Source organism: Barbus barbus (assembly GCF_936440315.1).
Source record: "Barbus barbus genome assembly, chromosome: 26".
Lineage (NCBI taxonomy): Eukaryota > Metazoa > Chordata > Actinopteri > Cypriniformes > Cyprinidae > Barbus > Barbus barbus.
In genome coordinates, this window is record NC_136754.1 from 14,454,498 (window position 1) to 14,462,584 (window position 8,087).

Here is an 8,087-nt window from a genome sequence, read left to right on the forward strand (position 1 = left end):
ATGCTCTCCTGCCCCGTGTGAGCTGAAGCTTTGTTCTCTTTGCTTTCTCGCTCCATGGCTGGGAGCGTCAAACATGTGCTGATTATTTCACTGAGAGTTTCCATCACAATCTCTCCCTCTGCCTTTCTTCGCTGTTAATGTCCTCACACTGTCTGCCCCTACAAGAGGTTCAAAGCTGGAGTAAGCTGTTGTGAATGTCAGTCTCCGGGGAGACCTTGCATTTAGTCAGTGCATCAAATGTTTCCTTTTCTTCATTCCCTGTTTTGGGCTTTGGCTTTTTTTCCTTGCCTGAGAATTGCCATTTCGACCTGCTGTCACTCCACTTTGTCTTAACCCACGGCGCTGTTCTCAGATATGTAGGAGATGGTGAGGTGGTAGAGAATGTTAATATTTCCTCTGTCCTCATCTCTGCTCCTGTCACAGGCCAAATGTCAGAGGAGTGTGTGATGTCTGTGGGATGATGCTTAGAGGATAATAAAGCAATTCTGTCAGTGGCTGTAGAGAAAGCCAAGAACAGACTTACAGGTCGCTCTTGTAGTGTTATTGTATTAGCCATGATATATTCGTATATACATCAACTGTTGATTGTACCTAAACAGAAATACTTTACATAGATATGCTGATATTACATTATATGTTACTTTATATACTTTTATATACTTTCAGGAGCATCTATCTATCTATCTATTACATGCTTATTACATAGATACAACAAACAAAAATAAATAAATAAATAGACTTTAAATATGAATGTGAATTTTGAATTCTATGAAAAATATGAATTTTTATTTCATTGAGCTCACCCTAAAGCTCCTGCTAAGAAAGAAAGAAAGAAAGAAAGAAAGAAAACAACTGGTAACAATCTAACAGTATTTATTTATTAGACTTACCCTAAAACTTATGATAGATAATAAATAATGTGGAAAACAATTGGTAACAATATATCAGTATTAATCTAAACTTTAATATTGAATACACAACATATTTAATAAATATTTTTTGATTATTATTATTATTATTATTTTTGCAAATGACCTTCAGCAGCTGCAACTCCTGGATTGATTACATTTTTTCTTTACCCATAATATATTTTTTTATTTTTAAAGAATCATGACACCTCAGTGTGAATGTGTAAGCATAAGCATGCAAAGCCCAACTATAGCATGATATTTTCACAAGGAATTATGCATAATTTACTTTAAGCAGTCCTAATTAGTTGTATTTGCTGAGCACTTACCAAAATACATATAATTCCAACACAGCTTTACTGAAAAGAGTGCTTTGCAAATCCTTCTAGTAGGCAATCCATGAGCGACTCTGGCAAGCAAAAAGCATTTAAATAGAAAAGAGAGAGGAAACTTTGCAAGAAACCAGACTCAATTACACCTACACTACGTAATCACACCAACTTGTAAAAAATTGCATGATTCACCCCTAGATCCATAGATTCTGCAACAGCATTGGGCTTGTAGTGTTATGACAAAGCATCTGTCCATGTGATTGACACAGTGACCAGAGAGCACGCTGTAACAGAAGACATTAATCACCTCCGCGTTCAGCCTGAGAGCTGTTTGATCTGGGCTAGAGGCGAAGCCCCGGCCGTGGCAGCAGGTTTATGTCACCGTAACAAGACAGGTCAGTGATCAATGTCTTTGGCACGCTAGTAGACTGCCCTCACTCTTTGTTCTGTCCTTGAAAAACCTCATGCAAATTAAACAGAGTGAAGTGTTGCACGGGACACTACGGTTGCCATTTACAATAAAGGACAAAAAAGAGATACGTCACTGCTAAACTGACAGACTTTCTAAATGTCTTTTTTCTGAAAGGCATTGATGGAACTGTTTACAGTCTGCCTGCCAATCAACCGCTCTGTCTTTTCAATTCACAAGACAATAATACAGCACAGAACTGTTTAAACCTTGGATATGCATGTTCTCCTGACACAAAGTTCTGATTGCTAAAAAAATCAATATCTGTGGCTTTACGTTGAAAATAAATGTTTTCCCTGAACAAAGCAAATTTGACTATCATTATGAACTAGTGGAGCCTCTCATTATGTGTAAATCTCTGCATACACTCTTGACCTTTGGTAAATGGTTAGAGCTTCTTTGCTGTTGATAAGCGCAGCCATTTTCTCCAGCTCAATCATTTAGGAAAGAAATACCCACCTCTGACAGACCACCACTAATCTGAGCAAAGAGCTCTCACTCTATCTAATCTCTCTTCATATGGAGCAATACTGTGCTTAAATTTCATGTGAAATAGGGAAAAGCTGATTAGAGAGCTTCTAATGGTAGCCATTAAAGCATGCACCTTGTGATTCCAAACCCTTTCACATCTTGCACATAATGAGAGCTCCTACAAAAAAAGACCCCTATAATAACACATAATACCAAATAAGGACAGTGCGAATACTGTCTTTGGTAATTGGTCTTGTAAATTATGAATAGTCTCGCTGTCATTTTCAGCCTCAAATTAGAGGGACAGTTAATATACCAAAGTAGAACAAATGACAATTGATACATACCATTATAATGGCTTGCAATTAATTCAGGCTATCATCATTTCATGTAGTCAAATCATTAAGTGCTAATACATCATTAAAGTTCAATTATATATATAAAAAACAAGTTTAATGTTGTTTAATAAAAGGTAAAGGTGTGTTAATGCTACTTCGTTCTCCTGAACCTTTATTTATTTACTACAACCACTAAAAACCGCAACACATATATATATATATTAAAAAAGGATACATTTCTAATACATTTATTTCATACTAAGTATAGTTCAAATCTATTAACATACAGTGTTTACTATTTTTATTAAGTACATAAATACGTAAATGTATTTGTTGTATACTTAGCATGACATAAACATTTTAGTATACTTATTTTTCACTATAGGGAATATTAAGAACTTCTAACAATTCAATCACATCACAGAATGCTATATGATGCATATGATAAATGTATATTATATACATAATATATTAAATGTTACACAAATATTACATAAAATGTATTTCAAATAGTGTATTATAAAATAATAAAATCTAATTAATGAAACGGGTATTCAAAAGTGGCCCTTTACTATACATTTACCTATATTCAGCATTATTCTGAGCAGTTATACTCCCGTTTATTTGTTTGTATGAAACGTTTGCATATTTTCTATTTAATTGGACATTTTAATAAACATTTTAAATAGATTCTAAACTAAACGCTCAACGTCCTGCGTATTGTACCTGGACACAGGCAGATGCGGCTGTTTAATCTAATGGAGGAAGGGATGGAAGGAAAGTATCCTTGGTGTGCAAGAAACAACCTCAACACTGATTAGTACTTAGTTTTTGCTGGATAGGTAATAGCTTGTTTTGTTGTCTTCAAAGCAACATTTCACATTTTATTTATTTATTTTTTGAGGGGGAAAATTTGTCTTTTGACCCATGCAGTGATTAGGTGCAGAGCAATTTGATTGCTATAACTTTTAAGGAAATTCTTCAAAAGCTATAATGAATTTTAAAGCTTAATATATACACATGCCAGAATGCCGTTTAATCCATTTAAAGACATTAAATTGTCTTGTCTGTTTTGGAGGATGAGCACCAGTATCACCTTAGGCTACGTTGAATGAGATTTTACTGTGAGTGGTAACAGTGAACCATTACCTGACCCTGCCATGTTAACATGCATCCACTGCCATGATATCTCACCTAAGGACATTGTCATGTGTCTCAACACATTTCTGATATGATTTCATTAAGTCTTATCCTTAATTAAAGTTCAGTCCAGAATTAGCTTGTTCTAAGTCTTTTATCTGGATACAATTGTGCAATGCCCAGGATGCACCTAAACAAAGATTGGCTTGATTACCTTTGCAGGGATGATTACACACAATCATTTAGCATATAAATACAGAAGTCCAGCAGTGCAGGCAATGTCCATCTTAACACACGGTTAAGCTCTTAATAAAGGCTACCAAGTCTGCTCTAGTGGGTGTTTTTTACACACTTTCAAATGTGAATATTATATTCAGCTATTTGGATTTTATATAAAGTGCTACAAAAAGGCTATAACAAAAATATGCACTGAACATTAAATAAAATAATGAGACATAGGCCTACATATGCATGTAAATGTCTATATAATATTCTTAAAACTCCTATAAATAGGGGTGTTCCTTCCATCATAAATCAGCATGTTATCAGTCACATGGTCCGAATTTTACACACTCTTGCAAAGTATAATTTTGGATGTGATTTCTATAACCAGAATATGATACATTTGACAAAGAATTGATTGGAAGAAACATTTAAGCATGATTAAAGCACTCATACATACCAAACACGCATCTGAATCCTTCAGCTATTCAATTGTGATAAAAAAAACCATACATAATATTTGATTAAAACATGATAATCTAATGTGTGGGTTACAAACATAATATAGGTTATTTCTATGCAGAGAAATAACTCATAGGTCCTTTTAAGATGATTTTTAGTGCATATTGTGACGAGTCGGCTGCCTCCCCCCTTATTATCATCACCACCCCGTCCCGTATTCGCCGCCCTTCACCAGGCTCCCGACGGGAGTGGGTGTGTGAGAGAGGAGGGGCGCTGAAACAGCCAGGGCTGGCGGCGTGTGATGAGGCGCACCTGATGTGAATAGAGCCTCATCACCGCCGCCGCTTAAATGCCGAGCGCGCCTCTCCTCGGGAGACCGGTCTCTTCCCCGTGCATGCACGCTGGTGTCCTCGTGGGTCCAGGAAGGGCGCGTTGAGTAGGAGGACTGCCGCACCCGTTAGACGGCTGACGGGCCAGGATGCCGGGCCGTCGAGTCCCCCAGAAGCTCCGGGGGCCTAGGAGTAGCTCCCGGACCCGAGAGGGGAGCGCGTGCGGCCACCTGACTCCGCCCCTTCCCTGGACCCTTCCCTCCTGAACACTGCCTTCCTTCACAAGCCCCGCAGCACGACGAGGACACCAGATCCCCCTGTTTATTTTGGGACACTTTTTCCCCTTGGACACTATTTTTGTTGATTTATTGTTTAATAAAAACCTCTCCGAGGCCTGACGCCACGCCCACTGTGTCTGTCGTTTGCTCCTCCCGCCACAATATGAACAGATTGTCTCTAGTGTGTAGTTCTATGGAAAATAAGAGCATTGCATCACTTGCTCACTAATGTATCCTCTGCAGTGAATGGGTGCCTTCAGAATGGGAGTTAAAACAACTGCTAAAAGCATCACAATAATCCACACGACTCCAGTCAATCATATATATATATATATATATATATATATATATATATATATATATATATATAGTGGGTAAAATAAGTATTGAAAACATCACGATTTTTCTAAGGGTGCTGTTGACGGTAACGACCCAAGTAATGCATCCATACAAAGAAAACAAAACAAATAAGTTCAGAAATTAAGGTGTGTGTAATAAAAATGGAATTACACAGGGAAAAAGTATTGAACACATGAATAAAGGGAGGTGCAAAAATGCATGGAAATCAGCTGAAATCTGTCAGTAATTAGAAAGCAATCCTGCCCCTTGTCAGAGGAAAGTAATATTAGCTGGTTCAGTCCCAATGCCTACAGTACCAGGATGATGAAGATGAAACAAGGGTGGACATTTCAGCAAGACAATGATCCCAAACACAGCCAAGGAAACTCTCAATTGGTTTCAGAAAAGGAAAATAAAGCTGCTAGAAAGGCCCAGCTAATCACCTGACTTGAATCCAATAGAAAATAGAACATAAGAACTAAAGATCAGAGTTCTAGAAGAGGTTTGAAGACTCTGTGGAAGAATGACCCAAAATCACACCTGAGTAATGCATGTGACTAGTTTCTCCATACAGGATGAATTAAATAAATGTATTAAATACATTTCAGTAGTTCAATACTTTTTCCCTGTGTCAATTCAATTTATTACACATAACTTTATTTCTGAACTTGTTTGTTTTGTTTTATTTGTATGTATGGATTACTTGGGTTGTTATCGACATCTGGTGAAAATTTCATGTCAACAGCACCTTTAGAAATACATTTACTGGGAGAAATATATATATATATATATATATATATATATATATATATATATATATATATATATATATATATATATACTCTTTACTCTTTACTCTCTCTCTCTATATATATATATATATATATATATAGAGAGAGAGAGAGAGAGAGAGAGAGAGAGAGAGACTGACATTATACGGTACATGAATGTCTCTAATTGCATGGTATGAAATTCAGTGGCATTTGATGGACCAATTCCATCAAAATGCTTGACTGAACATATTTACAGTTCATTGAATTTGCAGCAGTATGTACTAAAATTTCTCCCACATATAGCCAAATCACACAATTAAAAAAAAATGAAATAAATAAAATAAACAAAGAGGCAACAGCATTCAGCAGCTCTAATCACATGCAATATAACCTACTTACATGTGCGACTGAAATCAGGTGAGAACCAGGTCCGTGAACACACCGTTGACCTTTACTTAATTTATATTTAGATCGATTTCATCATCTTCAGTGCTAAAGGTTTATCCGGATCTCTTATTACAAGAAGCTCTTTTCAACCCTTGCATAGCGTGACATTTTCATAAGCACTTCTGTGTAATTTTTTCATGCCACGGTGCTCACCGCATTGCTAAAATGGGCTTTGTTCAGGTTTGTCATGTTTCCTGCTTTAAAGAAAATGGAAGAGAGACATGAACTCTCGCTAGATTTCATTTTATGGAACAAACAGTGCTGGTTTGTCTTTTTATATTTAATATGTTCACACTAACATATCAGATTATTCGTCACAAAATTACAGTACATTCATAAAAAGATGATATTTCAACATTAGACCTCATTGAATTCCATTGTGTGGGAAACACTGCAACGTTCTTCAAAATACCTTTATTTAAGCTTCACAAAAGATAGTAAGCCATGCAGTTTTAAAACAACCTGAGGGTGAGTAAATTATGTGTAGCAGGTGAATTTGTCTTTGGTTTCCACCGCTTTCAATTGCTCTCATGTTATCAGCACTGCAGTGCTATATCTTGGCCCTCTTCAGACTCAGAGCTAAATGTCTGCCTCTGGTCAAATGGTCCATTACACTGTCTGCTCCTCTCTGCTCTCCTGCATTACTTATTATATCCCATTGGATCAGACCCAACTCAGATACTGTGCCAAGGTCACATGGCTAACACAATTTAGTGATTCTCACAACAGCATTTCCCACTGGCAAAGAACTGCACTGTCAGTTGGTCTACAATGAGGCGTCAAGGTTTTTGTCCACCCACTCCAAAACGTTTTCCATGAATAGGCTGCACATTTCTTTGAATTAATAACTCTTTGACTGCTCATAAATTTACAGTGTGTTTCTTTTTCACACCATTCACATCCCATAGGTGTAATGGTTTTTATACTGTACAAACTCTATGTGCTATTGCCCTACACCTACCCTACACCTAAACTTAGAAATCACAGGAGACTGTACATTTCTACTTTCCCCCCAAAAAACTCACTCTGTATGATTTATAAGCTTTTTGAAAAGTAGAGACATGGGGCAATGTCCTCATAAGTCACCTTCACCTTGTAATACCTATGTCATACCTGTGTCATTATACAAATTTATGTCCTCATTTGTCACAAAAATGCGCACACAAACACACACACACACACACACACACACACATTTTTCTATATAGAAAACAACTATAAAAATGAATTTAGAAACAGTTGTGCTGCTTTTTTTGTACACTGATCTATGAAGTTTCCGCAACTGAATAAAAAACAACAACAACAACAAAAAAAGACAATTCTGACTTTCTCTCACAATTGCAAGTTTACATCTTGCAATCCTGACTGTTTTCCTTAGAATCGCGTGATACAAACTTGCAATTCTGACATTTTTAACTCGCAATTACAAGTTTATATCACATTGTGAAAATAATGAAAAACTGAGATAAAAACGCGCAGTTGCGGAAACGGGCTTCCATACTGACTAGTTCCACATAGAATGCATTAAAAGTAGATAAATGTATTTATTTCAAATGTTGGCTGCAATTATTTATTTATT